The following is a 23878-nucleotide window of genomic DNA, read 5'->3' as shown; positions in this document are numbered from 1 at the left end:
TCAATTAAAACCAGGATCATTGGCCGGGCACGGTGGCTCATGTCTGTAATCCCAGCCCTTTGGGAGGCCGAGGCGGGCGGATCACCTGAGGTCGGGAGTTCGAGACCAGCCTGACCAACGTGGAGAAACCCCGTCTCTACTAAAAATACAAAATTAGCCAGGCGTGGTGGCGCATGCCTGTAATCCTCAGGAAGGCTGAGGCAGGAGAATCGCTTGACCGGGGGAGGCAGAGTTGCGGTGAGCCAAGATCGCGCCATTGCACTCCAGCCTGGGCAACAGTAGCGAAACTCTGATTCAAAATAAATAAATAAATACAAAATAAAAAAACTAGGATCATTTCTCACATAAACTATTGGTTTGTCACTTAATTGATTTGTCACGTTTGCTTTTTATTATGTTGTACTTCTAGATTTTATCCCTGACTACTCAACTATTTGCCCAGGGTAATATAGGAGCATTACGTTAGAATATACTAGCTTTGGAGTGAGTTAAAATGTTGGTTTTCAGTAAGTAAAATTTAAGTGTCCCACTAGAAAGAGGACTGTGATATTTCGCGGTTGGGGTCAAAGGTAACAGGAAACAAGGTAGGCAAAAAGGGGTAAAGTTTAAGGCTCTGCAGACAAATGTTAGGTGTTGTTACTGCAAAATTGAACAAAGAACAAGAATCTTGGGCTTGAAAGGCTGGACTTTTCCCTAGAAACAACCATTCACAGTGTAGGGACTGAAGGGCCAGCTGTGAGGCAGCCGAGCTAGCGCCCTATCCTCACAAAGGGAGTGAAAGACGGAGACGGGTAGCGGGAAAAAAATAAGTGCTGCGTCCAAGAATTTAGGAGTCAGTCCATGTCGCAGAACAGGGAGAAGGGCTGGGAAGAAAAGGCCAGCAAGGAACCTAGGAACAGCGGAATCTCTCGGGAGGAGGTTATGGAGGCCGCAGCGGGTGATGGGTCTCTCCTGAAGGCGACTTGCCGGGGATTCCCTATTCCGCAGTCCTCTGGGAGTCGCAAAGAGAGTTAGGAAAGGCCGTGCAGCAGCGTCGCAGCCGGGCTGGCAACGGTAGAGGAATCGGCAGTGAGGCCTCTCCCCAAACCCTGCCATCCCAGCTGCCGCCGCCGCCGCCGCCGCCGCCACCGCGGGGCCCGGGATTGGCCCGAGGGCGGCGCAGGGCGGGGCGGGGGCTGCTGGGATGCAGGCCTGAGAGGCTCGCGCGCGCGCACACGGGCGCGGGTACGGCGGCGGCGCGCGCGTGCTCTGTCGGCCTGTGCGGCTGCTGCGGCGGAGCGGGCCATGGCAGTGGGGAGCGGGCGAGTGTAGTGCTGCGCGGGGCAGGCGGGAGGTGATCGAGAGAGGCACGGATGGGGGCGCCGGAGCGGAGCGGTTGCGGCGGCCTGGGCTGCTGACTGCGCACTTGGAATAGTAGCAGGCGGCGGCGGCGGAGCGCCAGGCAGGTGAGTGCGGCGGCCGGGACCCGGATGCGGCGCGGCTGAGGGGCGGCTGGTCGCGGCGCCGGCTGCGGTGCCCCCGGGCGTGGTGGCGGTGCGTTCTAGCTTGCCGCTACCTGCGGCGCTGGCGACTCTTGTGGTTGCACCGCGCTTCCTGCCGGCTTGGAGGATAACCGCCTACCGGCCGGTGGGGGCGTCTGGCTTGGTTGCGGCCCGCCCTGGGCTCTCCAAGGTGAGTGGCGCCCCCCGGCCCCCGGGCGGCAGAGACGCTGCCGGGGGTCCCGGGCCACTGTCGCTTTGGGTCCCGTTCCTGAGGGGCGTCTCTGTGGAGAGACGGCGTACTCGCGTCCCGCGTCTATGCGGACACCTCCGGAACTTCCCGACCCTCAGGTGCCTTTTTGCGCAGAAGTGTATTTCAGAGGCGTGGACCCAGGGTTATTAGGTTACGGACATGTTTTCGAATCCCAACGCCGCTGCTGACCAGTCCTGGGGCCTTGGGCCAAAATATCCTGATGTGTTAAATGGAAATAATAATACATACACCATAAGGTTGTTGTGAGGTTAGGCATAACTGAACAAGTGCTAAGTAAATGATACCCCTGCTGCGGCATCTCGTGTTAGCTATTGCTAATTCCCGGCTGCTGGCGTGCGTTTGGGGGCACATTTATTTCCGATCTGCTCTGGTGTTGCAGTAACCGATACTGGAGTTGCTTAATATTGGAGCCTGTTAACCTCGCAGTGGCCAAAATAGAATCCTATAGTCCCTTACTAGAATCCTGCAGTCTCTTCCCGCAGGGTCTGCATTGGAACCCTGTCTCAGGTACTGAGTGGGAATTACTGCTGAAATGAAACCGAGCAAATTCGGGATTTGCTTAGGATGAAAGATGGTGGGACGTAAACTTGAAGTGCTTTGCTGTTTCATCTCAAGTGACACTTGAACTCTGCCACTTGTTACAGAGTTATAAACACACGAAGAGTATGGAAACAGACTCTTTTTTCTGCATTGCTACATCCAAAGGGAGTGACAAGTGCTTTTGTAAACATCATTGTGGGCAGTGTGACTGTCTGGTGAAGTCATGATAATTAAATGAGTACTTATTTTGAAGCACTGAATGGAAGTTTGGAGATATGATTCGTAATAAAATTATCTCCAACGAGTCAGAGGTCTCAGCAGTTCATTAATCATTTGGGGATTTTTGTGCTACATTGTAAGATTTTATGGTAAAAGCAGAACTGTTTAAGTCATAATAATGTAGCACAGGAAAGGGTGGTCAGATAAGGATCTTAACCCAGTTTCAGAATGCAGGTATGGAAGAAAGTGAAGTCTTTTTTCTGACCAGGTGTGTTGGCTCACGCCTGTAATCCCAGCACTTTGGGAGGCCGAGGCGGGCGGATCAATTGATTCCAGGAGTTCGACATCAGCCCGAGCAACATGGTGAAACCCCGTCTCTACCAAAAACACAAAAATTAGCAGGGTGTGGTGGCGGGCGCTTGTAATCCCAGCTACTTGGGAGGCTGAGGCAGGAGAATCCCTTGAACCCGGGAGGCGGAGGTTGCAGTGAGCCGAGATGGCACCACTGGACTCCAGCCTGGGCAATAGAGGGATACCCTGTCTCAAAAAGAAAAAAAAAAAATCTTTTTGAGACCGAGTCTTGCTTCTTTTTTAAAAAAAAAATTGTTATTTTTTGAGACAGGGTCTCGGTCTGTCGCCCAGGCTGGAGTGTAATGTCGCCATCTTGGCTCACTGCAACCTCCGCCTCCTGGGTTCAAGCGATCCTCCTGCTTCAGCCTCCCTAGTGGCTGAGACTACAGGGGCGTGCCACCACGCCTGGCCAATCTTTAAATTTTTTTTTTTTTTTTTTTTTGAGACGGAGTTTCGCTTTTGTTGTCCAGGCTGGAGTGCAATGACGCGATCTCCAGCTCACCGCAACCTCCGCCTCCCGGGTTCAAGCGATTCTCCTGCCATAGCCTCCCGAGTAGTTGGGATTACAGGCATGTGCCACCACACGTGGCTAATTTTGTATTTTTTTTGGTAGAGACGGGGTTTCTCCATGTTGGTCAGGGTGGTCTCGGACTCCCAACCTCAGGTATCCGCCTGCCTCGGCCTCCCAAACTGCTGGGATTACAGGGGGAAGCCACCGCGCCCGGCCCAATCTTTGTATTTTTGGTAGAGAGGGGGTTTCGCCATGTTGGCCAGGCTGGTCTTGATCTCCTGGGCTCAAATGATCCGCCAGCCTGGGCCTCCCAAAATGCTGGGATTACAGGCATGAACCACCGCGACCGGCCGAAAGTAAAAATCTCAAAGGTTTAAACTGGAATTGTATTCACTAAAGCCAAAATGACTTAAGAAACAAAAATCTAATTTACACCCCTGATTCACACCCTGAGTCCACCACCTTCGGAGTGTTTTTTAGAAGTGTTGAAAATCAAGTTGGGTTTTGATTTGTCATTTTGCACCTCTTGCCTATCTTTCTTGGTGTTCTTAAAGACTCATCCATAAAGGCTTTTGCTTCAACTTGCTTTGTGAATGTCAGCCAACTATATGGAAAAAAGTGAAAAATGAACACTGTAGTCTAAATTATGTTCTTTCTTGAGGTTTTCCCGGTTGTCTAGCTTAGACTGTTGAACTCAACAGTAGAACTACTGCTAGCCACTGTGAAAAGGCTGGGAGTCAGAAGTCACCTCTTGGTTTTAGGCCTCAACCTGGGTAAAAACAGCTGGGGCTATGGGGATGTTACCCAGTCTTATGGGCCTCTGTTTTATTTGTTTGCTTTGAGATGGAGTCTCACTCTGTCGCCAGGCTGGAGTGCAATGGCATGATCTCTGCTCACTGTGACCTCCCGGGTTCAAGCGATTCTCCTGCCTCAGCCTCCAAATTAGCTGGGACTACAGGTGCACACCACCATGCCCCGCTAATTTTTGTATTTTTAGTAAACATGGGGTTTCACCATGTTGGCCAGGATGGTCTCAATCTTTTGACCACGTGATCCTCCCGCCTTGGCCTCCCAAAGTGCTGGGATTACAGGAGTCAGCCACTGTGCCTGGCCCCAATAAATAAATTATTTATTTATTTATTTTTATTTTTTATTTTGTTTTTATTTATTTACTTATTTAGAGACTGAGTTTTGCCCTTGTTGCCCAGGCTGGAGTGCAATGCGCGATCTTGGCTCACTGCAACCTCCGCCTCCCCGGTTCAAGCAATTCTTCTGCTTCAGCCTCCCAAGTAGCTGGGATTACAGGCGCCCGCCACCACGCCCAGCTAATTTTTTGTATTTTTAGGGGTTTCTGCACGTCGGCCAGGCTGGTCTTGAACTCCTGACCTCAGGTGATCCGGCCGCCTCGGCCTCCCAAAGTGCTGGGATTACAGGTGTGCGCCACTGCGCCCATCACTATTTTTTATTTTATTTTAATTTAATTTAATTTTATTTTATTTTATTTTATTTTATTTTATTTTATTTATTTGAGACGGAGTCTCACTCTGTCGCCCAGGCTGGAGTGCAGTGGCCCGATCTCGGCCCACTGCAAGCTCCGCCTCCCGGGTTCACGCCGTTCTCCTGCCTCAGCCTCCCCAGTAGCTGGGACCACAGGTGCCCGCCACCACGCCTGGCTAATTTTTTGTAATTTTTTTTTTAGTAGAGACGGGGTTTCACCGTGTTAGTCAGGGTGGTCTTGATCTCCTGACCTCGTGATCCGCCCGCCTTGGCCTCCCAAAGTGCTGGGATTACAGGCGTGAGCCACTGTGCCTCGCCCCCAATAAATAAATAAAATACTTAACTGAGGAAAGTGAGTTCCTGCTTTATTATTATTATTATTATTATTATTATTATTATTATTATTATTATTTTGAAACGGAGTTTCGCTCTGTTGCCCAGGCTAGAGTGCGGTGGTGCGATCTCGGCTTACCGCAAGCTTCGCCTCCCGGGTTCACGCCATTCTCCTGCCTCAGCCTCCCGAGTAGCTGGGACTACAGGCGCTGGCCACCACGCCCGGCTAATTTTTTTGTGTGTTTTTAGTAGAGGCAGGGTTTCACCGTGTTCACCAGGATGGTCTCGATCTCCTGACCTCGTGATCCGCCCGTCTCGGCCTCCCAAAGTGCTGGGATTACAGGCGTCAAACACTCCGGCCCCTGCTTTATTATTTGTGTATTCTCTTGGACTTGTTCCTTTTGATTTTTTGTTTTGTTTTGTTTGAGACGGAGTCGTGCTCTGCCGTTCAGGCTGGAGTGTGGTGGCGCCATCTTGGCTCGCTGCAACCTCCGCCTCCCGAGTTCAAGGAATTATCCTGCCTCAGCCTCCCGAGTAGCTGGGATTACAAGGCGTGCGCTACCACGCCTGGCTAGTTTTTTTGTATTTTTAGTAGAGACAGGGTTTCACCGTATTGGCCAGACTGGTCTAGAACTCCTAACCTCAGGTGATCCGCCCACCCCGTCCTCCCAAAGTGCTGGGATTACAGAGGTGAGCCACCGCGCCTGGGCCCCGTTTTTTTATTTATAGAATTTGGATGACTGTGGTGGGCAGGGGGTGGTTGTGGTGGTGTACTAGAAAATCACATTATGTAAAGGAACCTTCTAGGATACTCGAGTTTTATGGCTTTCCTCCTCTTCACTCTCTTTGACTTTTCCTTCTCTTGTTGAGTTCAAAACATTCTAATGCCCCAGGGCTTCCGGCCTGTCCCTATTCCTTTCTCTACCTGTATTCTTTCTGAATGATCTCATGTTGTCCTGTCCTGTGGTTTATTTATTTATTTTTAGTAGAGAAACTAAAAATAAGTAAATTGTTGTCAACTGCTGTTGCCTCTCAAGATTTTTATCTCCAGTCCTGAACTTCAGTCTTCTGCCTGCCTACATGACACCTTCATTTCGTCTGTTTTTAGGCGTCTTTCAATGTAATGGGTTCGCATGGATCTCTTAATTCCCGTTCCTATTCCTTCCCTAGCAGTTTTCTTTCTTTCTTTTTTGAGATGGAGTTTCGCTCTTGTTGCCCAGGCTGGAGTACAGTGGCGCAATCTCGGCTCACTGCAACCTCCGCCTCCTGGGTTCAAGCGATTCTCCTGTCTTAGCCTCCGAAGTAGCTGGGATTATAGGCGCACGCCACCACGCCCGGCTAACCCTAGCAGTTTTCATGTCGTAGCACCCCTCTGCCCCACTCACCATCCTGTCTGAGTGTAAAATCTAGTGGTTATGTTTAATTTATCCCTTTGTCTCATCCTCCCTCACTGTACGCACAGCCAATCCTTGAGCACACTCTAAATTTTACCTCCAAAATATATCCCACATATGTTTATTTTCATTTCCACTACCCGAGTTCTTCCTGGGTAGTACCTTCTTAACTGGTCTCCTTGCCTCTGTTCTTACTCTATTTTTCACACAGCAGTCAAGAGTGATTTTTACTTTTTCTCCTGTTCCAGTGGATTCTCATTACACTAAGAAGTAAATCCAAACTTTATCTGCATGTCAGCCAATTATTGTTTATTTTTATTTTATTTTATTTTTAAAATAGAGATGGGATCTTGCTATATTGCTCAGGGGTCTTGAATTCCTAGGCTGAAGCAATCCACCCATCTCAGCCTTTATTTATTTTTATTAAATTTTCCTTTATCTGTCATAATCTGAGTGCTAAAAAATAAATAAATAAAATAAAAAAATTGGCCGGACACGGAGGCTCACGCTTGTAATCCCAGAACTTTGGGAGGCTGAGGTGGGCGGATCACCTGAGGTCAGGAGTTCGAGACCAGCCTGGCCAACATGGCAAAACCCCATCTCTACTAAAAATACAAAAAAAAAAAAAAAAAAAAAAAGCCTGGCGTGGTGGCATGGGCCTGTTAATCCCAGCTGTTCTGGAGGCTGAAGCAGGAGAATCGCTTGAACCTGGGAGGCAGAGGTTGCAGTGAGCCAAGGTGCACCATTGCACTCCAGCCTGGGCAACAAGAGTGAAACTCCATCTCAGAAAAAAAATAAAAAATAAAAGATAAAATTTTTTTAGAGGCGGGGTCTCCTTATGTTGCCTAAGCTGGAGTTCAGTGGCCATTCACAGGTAGTATCATAGGGCACTGCAGCCTTGAACTCCTGGTCTCAAGTGATCCTCCTGCCTCAGCCTCCCCAGTAGCTTTAGGCACATTTCACCTCTCCCAGCTTGCTTATTTTATTGTTCATTTATTTATGGTCTTTTTCCTCCAATATAATATAAGCTTCATGATGGCAGGGACCTTGTCTTCCCTGGAGTATTTTCAGGAACCAGAACAATGCCTGGAAAATTTAATTCATGGGGCCGGTCGCTGTGGCTCACGCCTGTAATCCCAGCATTTTGGGGGGCCGAGACGGGCGGATCACAAGGTCAGGAGATCGAGACCATTCTGGCTAACACCGTGAAACCCCGTCTCTACTAAAAATACAAAAAATTAGCCGGGCGTGGTGGCGGGCGCCTGTAATCCCAGCTCCTCGGGAGGCTGAGGCAAGAGAATGGCGTCAACCCGGGAGGCGGAGCTTGCAGTGAGCCGAGATCGCACCATTGCACTCCAGCATGGGCGACAGAGTGAGACTCCATCTCAAAAAAAAAAAAAAAAAAAAGGAAATTTATTTAATGTTGAATGAATAAATGTAGGAATGAAATTAGTTCTAAAATCTTTTGATTGAATGTACAATGTATATCCTGAACACACTTCCCCCTTTTTTTGGTTCCAGATTTGGGCAAATTAGACAGTAACCGGAGACCCTAGAGTTATTATTCTATCAGGTACCTTTTTTTGTTTTGTTTTGTTTTGTTTTGTTTTGTTTGAGACGGAGTCTCGCTCTGTCGCCCAGGTTGGAGTGCAGTGGCGCGATCTCAGTTTACTGCAAGCTCCGCCTCCCAGGTTCACGCCATTTTCCTGCTTCAGCCTCCTGAGTGGCTGGGATTACAGGCGCCCCCACCACGCCCGGCTAATTTTTTTTTTTGTATTTTTTTAGTAGAGACGGGGTTTCACCGTGTTAGCCAGGATGGTCTCGATCTCCTGACCTTGTGATCCTCCCGCCTCGGCCTCCCAAAGTCCTGGGATTACAGGTGTGAGCCCCCAGGCCTGGCCTTTTTGTTTTGTTTTTGAAGAGACCAGGTCTGGTTCTGTCACCCAGGCTGGAGTGCAGGGGCACAATCGTAGCTCACCGTAACGTCGAACTGCTGTGCTCAAGTGATCCTCCTGCACCGGCCTCCTAAGTGGTTATTAATAGTACTATAGGCATATACCATCATGCCTGCCTGGCTAACTAAAAAAAAAAAAAAAAATTTCTTAGGTAGAAGACACAGGCTCTTGCTGTGTTGCCCAGGCTGGGTCTCATGCTCTTGGCCTCAAGCCATCCTCCTGCCTTGGCCTCCCAAAGTGCTCTGATTACAGGCTAGAGCCACTGAACGCAGCCTTCTATTACGCGTTGTTAACTCTCTCAATCTTCGTTAAGGTGCTCTACCCCTGAAAAGACCAAGCCTTTAGACATTAAGCAATTAATGACAAAAACGAGTGTGAATTTTGTTCACTGCGTCCTGGATCATTAGTCTTTTTGAAAATAAGGAACCCAACAAAACCACCTTGTTTTGTCCTTTTGAGGCTTTGAATTTTGGTCTTGACTGAAGGGGACTGGTTTTAGGATGTGGTAGTTTGATCCTGTATTCAATCGTATTTAGTATTTTTAGAGATCAGGAATATTTATTTATTTATTTATTTATTGACCGAGTTTTGCTCTTGTTGCCCAGGCTGGAGTGCAATGGTGCAATCTCGGTTCATTGCAACCTCTCTGCCTGCTGGGTTCAAGCGATTCTCCTGCCTCAGCCTCCCGAGTAGCTGGGATTACAGGTGCCCACCACCACGCCCAGCTAATTTTGTATTTTTAGTAGAGACGGGGTTTTTACCATGTTAGTCAGGCTGGTCTCGAACTCCTGACCTCAGGCGATCTGCCTGCCTTGGCCTCCCAAAGTGCTGGGATTACAGGCGTAAACCACTGCGCCTGGCCAGGAATTTTTAGTTTAATTAGACAACTTAGTTTTTGAATCTGAGACCCTCCCATTGCACACGTGTGTGAGAGAGTGTATGTGTTGTAAGAATGTATGTGTATGTATGCTCTGAACTATTTGGTTTAGAGTTACCATATCTTTTTTTTTTCTCAATAAACTTTGTTTTGATGGGTCTCAAAATTCTGTGACTGATTTTTGGTCCAGTTGTTTCCATTAAAAACTACTGATTTTAAAAGTTAATAATTTAAAACTGCCACATGCCAAAAAAAAAAAAAAAAAACCCAAATGGTCCATAACACATTCTCCTTTTCTTCTGAGGGGTTTACAGTGCATTGTTACCATTAACCAGTCATTTACTATTAAACCTAAATGGCTGATTGAAACAAACATTTCTGAGGCTATTCTTCCACCACTGATTAAGACTTGGGTGGCAGGTATTAGGGATAATATTCATTTAGCCTTCTGAGCTTTCTGGGCAGACTTGGTGACCTTGCCAGCTCCAGCAGCCTTCTTGTCCACTGCTTTGGTGACACCCACGGCAACTCTGTTTCATATCACGAGCAGCAAAATGATCCAGAGGAGGATAGTCCTAGAAGCTCTCAACGTACATCAGCTTGTCAGGAACCATATCAACTATGGCAGCACCACCAGACTTCAAGAATTTAGGGCCATCTTCCAGCTTCTTACTAGAATGGTGATCAATCTTTTTCCTTCAGGTCAGCAAACTTGCAAGCAATGTAAGCTGTGTGACAATCCAGTACAGTGGCATAGCCAGCACTGATTTGTCCTGAATAGTTCAGGATAATCACTTGAGCAATGAAGCCAGCTGCTTCCATTGGTGGGTCATTTTTGCTGTCACCAGCAACGTTGCCATGATGAACATCTTTGACAGACGCATTCTTGACATTGAAGTCCACATTGTCTGCAGGAAGAGCGTCACCCAAAGCTTCATGGTGCATTTCAACAGACTGCTTCAGTTGTAACATTGACTGGAGCAAAGGTGACCACCATTCCGGGTTTGAGAACACCATTCGCCACTTGGCCTATAGGCACAGTACCAATATCACCAGTTTTGTAGACATCCTGGAGAGACAGATGCAAGGGTTTGTCAGTTGGATGAGTTGGTGGTAGGATGCAGTCCAGAGCTTCGAGTAGCATGGTTCCCCTGGCATTGCCATTTTTACGGGTGACTTTCTATCCCATGAACCAAGGCATGTTATCACTTGGCTTCAGCATGTTGTCACTATTCCCACCAGAAGTTGGCATAAATGCTACTGTGTCGGGGTTGTAGCCAATTTTCTTAATGTAAGTGCTGACTTCCTTAATGATTTCCTCATATCTGTATTGGCTGTAGGGTGGCTCAGTGGAATCCATTCTGTTAACACCAATTAGTTGCTTCACACTTTGGCGTATAAGCCAGAAGGGCATGCTGACAGGTCTGCCCATTTTTGGAAATACCAGCTTTAAATTCTCCGACACCAGCAGCAACAATCAGAACAGCACAGTCAGCCTGAGATGTCCCTATAATCATGTTATTGATAAAGTCTCTGTCTTCTGTATAAACCAGAAGGGCATGCTGACAGGTCTGCCCATTTTTGGAGATACCAGCTTTAAATTCTCCAACACCAGCAGCAACAATCAGAACAGCACAGTCAGCCTGAGATGTCCCTATAATCATGTTATTGATAAAGTCTCTGTCTTCTTGAGCATCAGTGATAGTCACGTAATACTTGCTGTTCTCATATTTTCATAGGGAGATATCAATGGTGATACCATGTTCATGCTCAGCTTTCAGTTTATCCAAGACCCAGGCATACTTGAAGGAGTCCTTTCCCATCTCCGTAGCTGCCTTCTCAAATCTTTTTTTTGACAGGGTCTCACTCTGTCACCCGGATTGGAGTGCAGTGGTGCAATCGTGGCCCACTGCAGCCTTGACCTCCCCAGGTTCAAGTGATCCTTCCAGCCTCCCGAGTAGCTGGGAGTACAGGCATGCACCATTATGCCCAGCTAACTTTTTTTTTTTTTTTTTTTGGTATTTTATAGAGGCAGTGTTTCACCATGTTGCCCAGGCTGGTCTCAAACTCCTGAGCTCAAGTGATTTGCCTGCCTTGGCCTCCCAAAGAGCTGAGATTACAGGTGTGAGTCATGGCACCCAGCCTAGGATCTTTCTTTTTGTGACCCCCCTCCTCCCCGAGAATGTATATCTCCTTCATTTCTTTTCTTTTTTTTCCGAGGTGGAGTTTTGCTCTTGTTGCCCAGGCTGGAGTGCAATGGCGTGATCTTGGCTCACTGCAACCTCCGCTTCCCGGGTTCAAGTGATTCTCCTGGTCTCAAACTCCAATGTCAGGTGGGTCCACCTGCCTGGGCCTCCCAAAGTGTTGGAATTACAGGGATGAGCCACCACGCCCGGCCATATCTCCTTATTTTGTTTTAATAGCTCCTCAGATATTTAGCAGATCACCTGAGGTTGACCCTTTAACTGGGAGTAGCTGGCTTACTGCTGGAATCAAGAATGTGAATCTCAACAGTCATCTCCTATATTATAGTATTGCTAGAGATAGGTCTGCAGCTCAGAATTCTCCCCAGTGCAAACCCAAGGACAGCATCCCTGGTCCTGTAGTTTGTCTTCTGGTGCTTCAGGCATTCAGGAGACCACCAGGCAAATGCAGATTTGCCCTCAAGGGAAATGCGATCCTGATTATCCATGCCTGCAGGGGGAGGATTATATGGATTAAACTAAATCCATGGGTAATCCAAAGGCTTTGTTTTAAACTGCAGTTTAACCACATTCCTGACCACAGTTTTTTCTTGTATTTCTAATAACTAATTTATAATATTTACTGATTTCAAATTTATCTTCTTCTTCTGCCACTTAGAAGTAATGGCAGTTGTGAATTTGAGAAAAGATGGAAGAAGGAGTTAGATAATCAACCAGCAGATGATTTGGTATTAACTGGGTGGTTTAGCTACAATGCTTTCTAGACCATGAAGACCTGAATTCCATGAATTCCTTACCTGCTGAGTCATTGGTAACTGTCAACAAGAGGTCAAACTCCATTTTGATACATTTGTACTTTACTTGCTTAAATGAATGAGCTCTTGTGATTTAAGTAATCAGTATTTCAGATGATCAGAATTATAACCCGATTTGAAGTTTTCCTTTACTGTTTAATAAGTTAGCCTACTGATAGTTTTTTTATTTTAAAAAATTTTTTTCATTATTATTTTTTGAGACAGAGCCTCACTCTGTCGCCAGGCTGGAGTGCAGTGGCGCCATCTCGGCTCACTGCAACCTCTGACTCCCAGGTTCAAGTGATTCTCCTGCCTCAGCCTCCCGAGTAGCTGGCATTACAGGCATGCGCCACCACGCCCAGCTAATTTTTGTATTTTTAGTAGAGACGAGGTTTCACCATGTTGCCCAGGATGGTCTCGATCTCCTGACCTCGTGATCTGCCCACCTCGACCTCCCAGAGTGCTGGGATTTCAGGCGTGAGCCACCTTGCCCGACCATTGCTTTTTTTTTTTCTGTAGCCTGTCTACTACTACATCTGACAAGTTACGTGTTTATAGTTACACAATAACTATTCATATTTCATTAAATAGTTGAAATATGATCACTTAAAATTGTTTATTCTTGATTTAGTATAGGCCTTGTATTTATTTATTTTTTTTTTAGGGATGGGGACTTGCTGTGTTGCCCAGCTGGCCTGTAACTCCTGGGCTCAAGCGATCCCCCCACCTCAGCCTCCAGAGTAGCTGGGACCATGGGCAGGTGTTGTATTTAGATTCTATTAAAGTCAGTGTTTTCTTGTAGCTTCATAAACCATTACAAATTGCTGCCATTGTGTTATCTGAAAAAAAATGTAGTTTGTTAACTAAAACGTTTTTCTGCAGTGATAAATATCGGCTTGAACCCAGGAGGCGGAGGCTGCAGTGAGCCGAGATCACGCCACTGCAAATATATATATATATATATTTCATGTACATATATTTCGTATATATATTTCATGTATGAATATTTCATATATATTTCATGTATAAATATTTTGTATATATATTTCATATCTATATTTCACATCTATATTTCACATCTATATTTCATATATATTTCATATATCTATTTCGTATATCTATTTCATATATATCTATTTCATATATCTATTACATATATATCTATTTCATATATCTATTTCATATATATCTATTTCATATATCTATTTCATATATATATATATTTGCAGTGGCGTGATCTCGGCTCACCGCAGCCTCCGCCTCCTGGGTTCAAGCCGATTCTTCTGCCTCAGCCTCCCAAGTAGCTGGGATTACAGGCGCATGCCACACACCTGCCTGATTTTTGTATTTGTAGTAGAGATGGGGTTTCACCGTGTTGGCCAGGCTGGTCTCGAACTCCTGACCTCAGGTGAGCCACCCACCTCAGCCTCCCAAAGTGTTGAGCCACCGTACCTGGCTGCAGTTATATATTTTCTTTTTCTTTTATTTTTGAGATGGGGTCTCACTCTGTCGCCCAGGCTGGAGTACAGTGGCGTGAACTTGGCTGAACCTCCTGGGTTCCAGCTGTTCTCCTGCCTCAGCCTCCTGAGAAGCTGGAACTACAGGTGCATGCCACCATGCCTGGCTAATTTTTGTATTTTTTAGTAGAGACAGGGTTTCACCATATTGGCCAGGCTGGTCTCGAACTCCTGATCTGCCCTTCCTGACCTTGTGATCTGCCTGCCTTGGCCTCCCAAAGTGCTGGGATTATAGGCGTGAGCCACCGTACCCGGCCTAGTTATATATTTTCAAAAGTCAAGTTCCATATTTATGAGCTAATTATCATTCCCCTTAAATTTTGAGCGAGAGTTCCTGGGGATAGCCAACTGGAATAATTTTTTTTTTTCTGGAGACAGGGTCTTGCTCTGTCACCCAGGCTGGAGTGCAGTAGAACCATCTTGGCTCTCTGCAGTGTGGACCTCCTGAGCTAAAGCGAGCCTCCCCAGTATCTGGGATTATAAGTGTGTGCTACCACGTCTGGCTACCTGTTGAATTTTTCATGGAGAAAGATTTTGCCATGTTGCTCAGGCTAGTCTCAAACTTCTGGGCTTGAGTGATCTGCCAGCCTCAGCCTCCCAAAGTGCTGGGATTACAGGTGTGAACCAAAGCACCCGGCCAAGCTGTCTTAACTGTTGATGTGCACATTCACCCACCATTCCATTATTAATATTTTTCCTTTTTTTATTTTTATTTTTATTTTTTGAAACGGAGTCTTTCTCTGTTGCCCAACCTGGAGTGCAGTGACACCATCTCGGCTCACTGCAACCTCTCCCTCCCAGGTTCAAGCGATTCTTCTGCGTCAGCCTCCCAAGTAGCTGGAATTACAGGTGCCTGCCACCACTCCCAGCTAATTTTTGTGTTTTTAGTAGAGGTGGGGTTTCACCATGTTGGTCTGTCTGGTCTTGACCTCCTGACCTCAGGTGATCCACCCACCTCGGCCTCCCAGAGTGCTGGGATTACAGACGTGAGCCGCCGTGCCCAGGCTATTAATATTTTTTCTAACTGAGGAGCTTCTGGGTTTTAGGGCTTCATTTTGCTCACAAGTATTGTCTAATATCTCTGTAATTTGTACATGATGGTCCAGTGGCTCCTGACCTCAGGTGAGCCACCCGCCGCAGCCTCCCAAAGTGCTGGGATTACAGGCATGAGCCACCGTGCTCAGCCCTGAGCATTAATTTTTTTTTGTTTTTTGTTTTTTTTTTGAGACGGAGTCTCGTTCTGTCACCAAGCTGGAGTGCAGTGGCACAATCTCGGCACACTGCAACTTCCGACTCCCAGGTTCAAGGGATCTCCTGCCTCAGCCTCCTGAGTAGCTGGGATTACAGGCACGCACCACCACGCCCAGCTAATTTTTATATTTTTAGTAGAGACGGGGTTTCACCATGTTGGCCGAGATGGTCTCGATTTCCTGACCTCGTGATCTGCCCGCCTCAGCCTCCCGAAGTGCTGGGATTACAGGCGTGAGCCACCGCGCCCAGCCCCCATTAATTCTTTTTGTAGGCATTATCCTGTTGGTATACTCACATGTGTGGAAAATGATGTATGGTGAAGGCTATTTGTTGCATTATTGTTTATAATGGCAAAATTCCTGAAGTAACTTAAATGTTTTTCACTAGGGGAATTACTTTAAAAAAAATAGGACGTTCCTATGATTGAATGCTCTGTAGCCATTTAACAGAATGAAGAAAGTAGACCAGGCATGGTGGCTCATGCCTATAATCCCAGCATTCTGAGAGGCCGAGCTGGATGGATCATCTGAAGTCAGTAGTTCTAGACTAGCCTGGCCAACATGGTGAAACCCCGTCTCTAATAAAAGTATAAAAATTAGCCGGGTGTGGTGATGCGCACCTGTAATCTGAACTACTTGGGAGGCTGAGGCAGGAGAATTGCTTAAGCCCCGGAGGCAGTGGTTGCAGTGAGCTGAAATTGCACCACTGCACTCCAGCCTGGGCAACAGAGCAAGACTCCATCTCAAAACAAACAAACAAACAAACAAACAGAATGAAGAAAGTGTTTATGTACTGATGTGGAATCATTTTACCACATAAATGAGTTAGGTTAAAAAACCACAAAGGTGTGGTTACAATATGTGGGGAATACTATCATTGTTATTACATTTATTCCTATTAATGAGTAATGTAATATTGTAACAGGAAATTCTGAGGTGATGTTTGAATTGAGATGTGAAAGGTGAATTATGTAGGTCAGTGTTTCTCATCTGGGGTTGGGACTGATGTTTAGGGGCTGTTTCAGGAATGAGAGCAGGGGACGATTTTAGCTTGTACAATTATTGGGGGATGTATTAGCATTTAGTGTGCAAAGGCCAGTCATGTTAGCCTTAGTAATATAAAGTGTGCAACAGTCTTGCAAAGCAAAGATTTGTTTTGTGTCATGTAAGATCCTCAATTTTCACTTCACATAGGTGAAAACCTGTTTGTTTTAGTCCGTAACAGTGGGTCTCAACTCTGGCTGCACATCAAAATCACTTGAGAAGGCTTGATTGATTGATTGATTGATTGATTGAGACAGAGTCTCGCTCTGTTGCTCAGGCTGGAGTGCAGTGGCACAATCTCAGCTTACTGCAGCTTCTGCCTCAGGTTCAAGCGATTCTCCTGCCTCAGCCGCCCAAGTAGCCCGAGACTACAGACACTTGTGACCATGCCCAGCTAATTTTTGTATTTTTAGTGAAAATGGAGTTTCACCATGTTTTCCAGGTTGGTCTCAAACTCCTGGCCTCAAATGATCTGCCCGCCTTGGCCTCCTAAAGTGTTGGGATTACAGGTGTGAGCCACACCATGCCTGGCCTACTTAGGAAGTTTTTAAAAGATGATGAGGCTGTACCTCATACGAATTACATAAATATCTTTGAGATGATACCTCGGCATCAGTATTGTTTAAAAATGTCCTTCTTATTCTAATGTATAGCCCAGGTTGAAACCATTGCCTAAATCCTAACTTCATTTTACACATAAACAAAATATAAAAATGGCATGGTTTTAATATTCAGTTTTCCCAGAATTCACCTTCTTTGGAAATCTACAGGAGATTATGCTTTAGTTTGTTCAGAACTTTACCAAGAGTTATCTTTCTAAAATTTAAAATTTATGTCACCAGTGGCATATGTTGGTAGTGATTTTTTTTTTTTTTTTGGAGATGGAGTCTCACTCTGTCGCCCAGGCTGGAGGACAATGGCGCAATCTCGGCTCACTGCCACCTCCGCCTCCAGGGTTCAAGTGATTCTTCTGCCTCAGCCTCCTGAGTAGCTGGGACTACAGGCACGTGCCACCACGCCTGGCTAGTTTTTGTATTTTTAGTAGAGACGGGGTTTTACCATGTTAGCCAGGATGGTCTCGATCTCCAGACCTTGTGATCCACCCACCTTGGCCTCCCAAAGTGCTGGGATTACAGGCGTGAGCCACCGCGCCCGGCCCGGTAGTGATGTTTAATCACCAAGACAATATGTGCACATCAGTCTGCCTTTGTAGCTGTGATATTCAGTAATTTTAAGTTTAGGTTTAAGCTTCGACTACCTTTTTATGACTTATAATGTAGTCGTACCAGAGCATTTACCATTAGCATATATATAATTTTGTACTGTTATATTCCTTTTATTTCTCTTTATATTACAGTTAAGACTCTATATAACATATACATATATGTAACTAAAGTTTTGTTCAGTTTGTATTATGTATACATTTTGTTTCCAATGGTAAAGGGATGTTATGAAATATTTATTATTTTTAAAAAGGAAGCATTGAGTCCAGCACATGGGAAGGCTCTTTAGCAGGAGGGAGCCTGGCATTTCGGAGGAACTAAAAGGAGGCCATTCTAGCCTGAGAGGAGAGAGTGAGGTCAAGAGGTGTGTAGGATAAGGGTGTAAGATGAGCCAAAAAGAGAGGTAGAGTCCATGCAGCACCTTGTAGGCTGTGGGAAGGATCTTGGAGAGTTGTTTGACTGGAACAAAAGCTGAGGCATTGTGAGCTGTAGAGTTGCTTGACCAAGTGGAATATATAGCTGAAATGGACATTAAAGAGCATATAGTTAAACCATCTTGTTTTACAAATAAGAAAAAGGAAGTTAAGGGAACTTTCCCAAGGTCACACAGTGAATAAATGAGCTAGAGCCAGAACTTGATGACACAGTTCTTTGTTTCTGCCTGGCTGCCAGGCAGAGGAGTTATATTTTAGACATTTAGGAGCATATTGGGTTTTGAGCGAGAGAATTCCAGGATGGAGATGGCTGCATGGCTGTGTGCAGGCTGGAGGCAGTGAATAATAGGGAGTCATGAAGTCAGGACCTCCATGATTTTATTCTCTGGTCAAACTGAATCACTAAATATGAGTTTCCATCTTGACTATTATTTTAAATAGAGACAGGGTCTTACTATGTTACCCAGGCTGGACTTGAACTCCTAGGCTCAAGCTATCGATAGCTCCCACCTCAGCCTCCTGAGTAGCTGGGACTACAGGCATGTACTACCACGCCCAGCCCCATCTTGACTTAAGCTCAGTTATTTAATAGCTTTTGTTTTCCTTATTAGAGATGGGATCTCATTCTGTCGCCAAGGCTGGAGTGCAGTGGTGCAGTCATAGCTCACTGCAGCCTCAAACTCCAGAGCTCAAGTACTTGCTCCTCCCACTTCAGCCTCTGGTGACTCGGGAGGCACAAGCCACTGTGCCTAGCTAATAGTTTTTTGTGTTGGTGTACCTGTCTCCCCTTCTAGATCGTATACCTTTTACTCCCTATACATTCTGGCCCAGTGCTTTATTTATATAAAGTATTGAGTTTTACTTGTGAGTTCCCCTAGCATCAAGGTTTGAATTGGGCCATCAGCCTACTAGCATCTACATTTTATATTGCTGCATTGACTCTTTACCTGGTTGTGTATTTTGGCTCAGTAGTTTTAGGGGTGCCTGCAAGGATTAATTAATTAATGCTCTTCTCTACCAGCATATTTTAATTATTCTACTTTTTTTTTTGAGATGGAGTTTCACTCTTGTTGCCCAGGCTAGAGTGCAATGGCGTGATCTCAGCTCACCGCAACCTCTGTCTCCTGGGTTGCAGTGATTCTCCTGCCTCAGCCTCCCAAGTAGCTGGGATTACAGGCATGCGCCACCAGGCCCGGCTAATTTTTTTGTTTTTTTGTTTTTTTGTTTTTTTTTTTTGAGACGGAGTCTCGCTGTCGCCCAGGCTGGAGTGCAGTGGCGCGATCTCGGCTCACTGCAGGCTCTGCCCCCCGGGGTTCACGCCATTCTCCTGCCTCAGCCTCCTGAGTAGCTGGGACTACAGGCGCCCGCCACCTCGCCCGGCTAATTTTTTGTATTTTTAGTAGAGACGGGGTTTCACTGTGTTAGCCAGGATGGTCTCGATCTCCTGACCTCGCGATCCGCTGCCTCGGCCTCCCAAAGTGCTGGGATTACAGGCGTGAGCCACCGCGCCCGGCCTTTTTTTTTTTGTATTTTTAGTAGAGACGGGGTTTCTCCATGTTGGTCAGGCTGGTCTCGAACTCCCGACCTCCAGTGATCCACCTGTCTCGGCCTCCCAAAGTGCTGGGATTACAGGCGTGAGCCACGGCGCCCGGCCAATTACTATACTTTTAAGTTGTGCTGAAAATAAGGAAATACATAGGACCTCTAAGGTTTAGATCTTTTTGTGAATGATTTTTTGTGTACTTAATTCTCTGTAATATTAGCCATGGATTGGTCCTATTATGGTACATCATCTGCTCACCCAAATGAGGTGAATAAACTCTCAGAATTCTTGATACCATTTGGTGACTCACAGTGAGGGTAGGCTCATTGTTACTAGCAATTAACTGACAGTCTCCAGTGAAACTGTCACCTTGTGGTTTCTATTTTTTATTTTTTTAATTTTTATTTATTTATTTATTTATTTTGAGACAAAGTCTCACTCTTGTCTCCAGGCTAGAGTAAATGGCGTGATCTTGGCTCACTGCAACCTCTGGCCTCCTGGGTTCAAGTGATTCTCCTGCCTCAGCCTCCTGAGTAGCTGGGATTACAGGTGCTTGCCACCATGCCCGGTTAATTTTTGTATTTTTAGTAGAGATGGGGTTTCACCATGTTGGCCAGGCTGGTCTCGAACTCTTGACCTCAAGTGATCCACCCGCCTTGGTCTCCCAAAGTGCTGGAATTATAAGCGTGAGCCACCACGCCCGGCTGATTTTTATTTTATTTTAATTTATTTACTTTTAGAGACAGTGTTTCACTCTGTTGCCCAGGCTCACTACAGCTTCAAACTCCTGGGCTCAAACAGTCCTCCCACCTCAGCCTCCCATATAGCTGGTACCACAGGCATGCGCCACTATGCCTGGCTAATATTTGTATTTTTTGTAGAGATAGAGGTTTCACCACATTGCCCAGGCTGGTCTCAAGCTACTGAGCTCAAGTGATCCACCTGCCTCGGTCTCCCAAAGTGCTGGGATTACAGGCATGAGCCATTGCACCCAACCCACCTTGTGGTTTTTAACTACCTTATTCAAATATGTAAAAAGATTACCACTGAGTGTGTGTGTGTGAGTGAAAAATACCTAAAAAGAGGAGCAGTTGCTGCCATGTATTGAGGATTTCTTTGTGCAGGCACCAGGCTAAGTGCATAATTATTTATTTGAATGCAGTTTATCCCTTGGTATCTGTGAAGGATTGGTTTCAGGATTCCCTGCGGATGTCAAAATCCATGGGTGCTCAAGTCTCTTAGATAAAATGGTGTAGTATTTGCATGTAACCTGCACACATCCTCCTGTATACTGTGTACTACTGTATGTTGTTCTAGAGATAACCTGTGCATTTATGAATAATTTATGAATATATATATGTAAACCCCCACTCTCACAAATGGCAGCATAGCATGGTCATTATTCTATGTCTTCTCTTATCACTTAATATATTTGATGCCATGTATCTGTAGGTGTAGAACTGCTTTATTCAATGTAAATGTGTCAATGTAACATTTTTTCTGTATTTATATATGGATGGATGTTTAAATTGTTTCTAATCTTTTTTTAATTCTTTTTCTTCTTTTTTTTTTCTTTTGTAACACCAGGCATTAAGAATTTGTAATCTTTTGTTATGGTTTTGACTAGTTTTTTTTTTTTTTTTTGAGACAGGATGTAGCTCTGTCACCCAGGCTGGAGTGCAGTGGCACAATCTTGGCTCACTGCAACCTCTGCCTCCTGAGCTCAAGGCATCCTCCCACCTGAGCCTCCAGAGTAGCTGGGACTGCAAGAATACACCACCACACCAGACTAGTTTTTGTATTTTTTTGTATATATATATATATATATACACATATATATATATATATATTTTTTTTTTTTTTTTGAGACAGAGTCTCGCTCTGTTGCCCAGGCTGGAGTGCAGTGGCGCGATCTCGGCTCACTGCAAGCTCCGCCTCCTAGTTTCATGCCATTCTCCTGCCTCAGCCTCCTGAGTAGCTGGGACTGTAGGCGCCTGCCACCATGCCCGGCTAATTTCTTTTTGTATTTTTAGTAGAGACGGGGTTTCACCATGTTAGCCAGGATGGTCTCGATCTCTTGACCTCATGATCCGCCTGCCTCGGCCTCTCAAAGTGCTGGGATTATAGGCGTGAGCCACTACGCCTGGCCAAATTTTTGTATTTTTTTGTAGAGATGGAGTTTTGCCATGTTGCCCAGGCTGGGCTAGAATTCCTGAGCTCAAGTGATCTGCCCACCTTGGCCTCCCAAAGTGCTGGGATTACAGGTGTGAGCCATGCCTAGGCGGTTTTGACTAGTTTATTATGGCCAAATTTGAGATCAACCTTTGGAACATATATGTGGAGACAGAGACAAAGGATAATGGTTGAGTGGAGGAAGGAAGGTGGAGGGTTGGGGAAATCTAGAGAGAGCTAGAAAAAGTAAAGGGAAGAGATATTTAAGGAGAGAGGAATAAAGAATAGGAGTGAAATAGCCCTGGTCTTCCCAAGGCTGATACTGAAACCCAAGACTCAATTTTTTTTTTTTTTTTTTTTTTTGAGATGGTCTCACTCTGTCACCTAGGCTGGAGTGCAGTGGTGTGACCTCAGCTCACTGCAACCTCCACCTCCTGGCTTCAAGTGATTCTCCTGCCTCAACCTCCCTAGTAGCTGGGATTATAGGCGCCCACCACCACACCTGGCTAATTTTTGTATTTTCAGTAGAGTCGTGGTTTCACCATTTTGGTCAGGGTGGTGTCAAACTCCTGATTTCAAGTGATCCTCCCGCCTGGGCCTCCCAAAGCTCTGGGATTACAGACATGAGCCACTGCACCCACCCAACTCAATCTTTCTATGACTGTCTTGGAACCAGACTGTTTGAGTTTATAGTTATTAGTCATGTGATCTTGGGCAAGTTGTCTTTTCTTTCTGTCCCTCCATGTCCTCTTAAAAATGGGAGAAATGGGATTATACCTCATCATCTCATCACGTGTTGATTCATATAGAGCTGTTAGTGTAGTATCCACATTGAGAAAGCTTTCTGCTCCTTTCCCTGTCCCCAACTTGGTTCTTAATTCAGCCTTTTTCAGCCCAGGTGTATTCCTCCTCCAAACCATTTAGGTTGTGGTAAGGGCCCCACTTGTGTATCTTACACCTTTGTTAGCTTTTACCCCATTTCTTTGGAATGCTCATATCTAATTGTTTACCCCACCTGAGGATGAGGAATCATCTCTTGTAATGTCTTGTATAATTTAATTTCTGCTATCACCACCACTAAAATACTTGACATAATGCCTGGTATAGAGTAGGCCCTTAATCGGCTGGGCGCGGTGGCTCACGCCTGTAATCCCAGCATTTTGGGAGACCGAGGCGGGCAGATCACGAGGTCAGGAGATCGAGACCGTCCTGGCTAACATGGTGAAACCCCGTCTCTACTAAAAATACAAAAAATTAGGTGGGTGTGTTGGTGGGCACCTGTAGTCCCAGCTACTCGGGAGGCTGAGGCAGGAGAATGGTGTGAACCCAGGAGGCAGAGAGATCGTGCCACTGCACTCCAGCCTGGGCGACAGAGCAAGACTCTGTCTCAAAAAAAAAAAAAAAAATAGAGTAGGCCCTTAATCATGTGTGAATTAAACTGAAGAAAGACTTTGGCCTTAGAAACATTTAGCTTGGACAAGCTAACTTTTTTAGCTTTGACTCTGAGGTTTTTTATCTTTGGGAACTGTATCACTTAAGTGTGTCTTAACTCTCTGGGTGAACCATAGTCTATGAGTACGAAATGCTGGGGTAGAGCGGAGGGATTCTCTTGACAGAAAAGCTGATGTGGTCCTAAATAGCATTGGTAGAATTGTAGCCCCTCCTAAAAAGGAATGATGTTCAGTTCTAGACACCACTAAAAAAATTTTTTTTTCTTATTTTGAGGTAATTGTAGATTCACATGCAGTTGTAAAAAATAATACAGAGGAATCCATTATCCTTTACCCATAATACTCCAGTGGTAACATCTTGCATAACTATGGAAAGATACCACAGCCACGAAACTGACTTGGCTGTAGTTCATATATCTTACTCACATTTCACCAGTTTTACATTCACTTATTTCAGTGTGTATTTAGGTCATTCAGTTTTATTATATATATAGATTTGAGTGACCACCACCACTGTAAAGTCACAATAGTTCCATTACAAGAGTCTCTCATTCTGGCTGGGCGTGGTGGCTCACACCTGTAATCCCAGCACTTTGGGAGGCTGAGGTGGGTGGATCACATGATGTAAGGAGTTCGAGACCAGCCCGGCCAACATGGTGAAACCCCATCTCTTCTAAAAATACAAAAAATTAGCTGGGCGTGGTGGCACATGACTATAATCCCAGCTACTTGGGAGGCTGAGGCAGGAGAATCGCTTGAACTTGGGAGTCAGGGGTTGCAGTCAGCTGAGATCATACCATTGCACTCCAGGCTGGGT

At 45.7% G+C, this 23878-nt stretch overlaps 1 protein-coding gene and 1 pseudogene across 12 annotated transcripts in view; one reads left to right on the top strand and one right to left on the bottom strand.

Moving 5' to 3' along the window:
* Positions 1–1103: 1103 nt before the first annotated feature.
* Positions 1104–23878, top strand: part of PIK3CB (phosphatidylinositol-4,5-bisphosphate 3-kinase catalytic subunit beta) — a 186493-nt gene continuing 163718 nt past the window's right edge. For 2 of the 12 annotated variants that reach the window (XM_063704251.1, XM_063704252.1), the window contains exons 1-2: positions 1233–1445; positions 11650–11762. The gene's annotated coding sequence lies outside the window, so the exon portion shown is untranslated. Of the gene's footprint in view, positions 1446–11649; positions 11763–23878 lie in introns of all 12 variants that reach the window. The other 10 variants (XM_055383440.2, XM_055383436.2, XM_055383442.2 and 7 more) reach the window with 8 other exon arrangements.
* On the bottom strand, positions 9807–11273 carry LOC109026382 (elongation factor 1-alpha 1-like; annotated as a pseudogene).

Source organism: Gorilla gorilla, chromosome 2 (genome assembly GCF_029281585.2).
Source record: "Gorilla gorilla gorilla isolate KB3781 chromosome 2, NHGRI_mGorGor1-v2.1_pri, whole genome shotgun sequence".
NCBI classification, from domain to species: Eukaryota; Metazoa; Chordata; class Mammalia; order Primates; family Hominidae; genus Gorilla; species Gorilla gorilla.
This window is presented reverse-complemented; position numbering and strand designations above follow the sequence as displayed.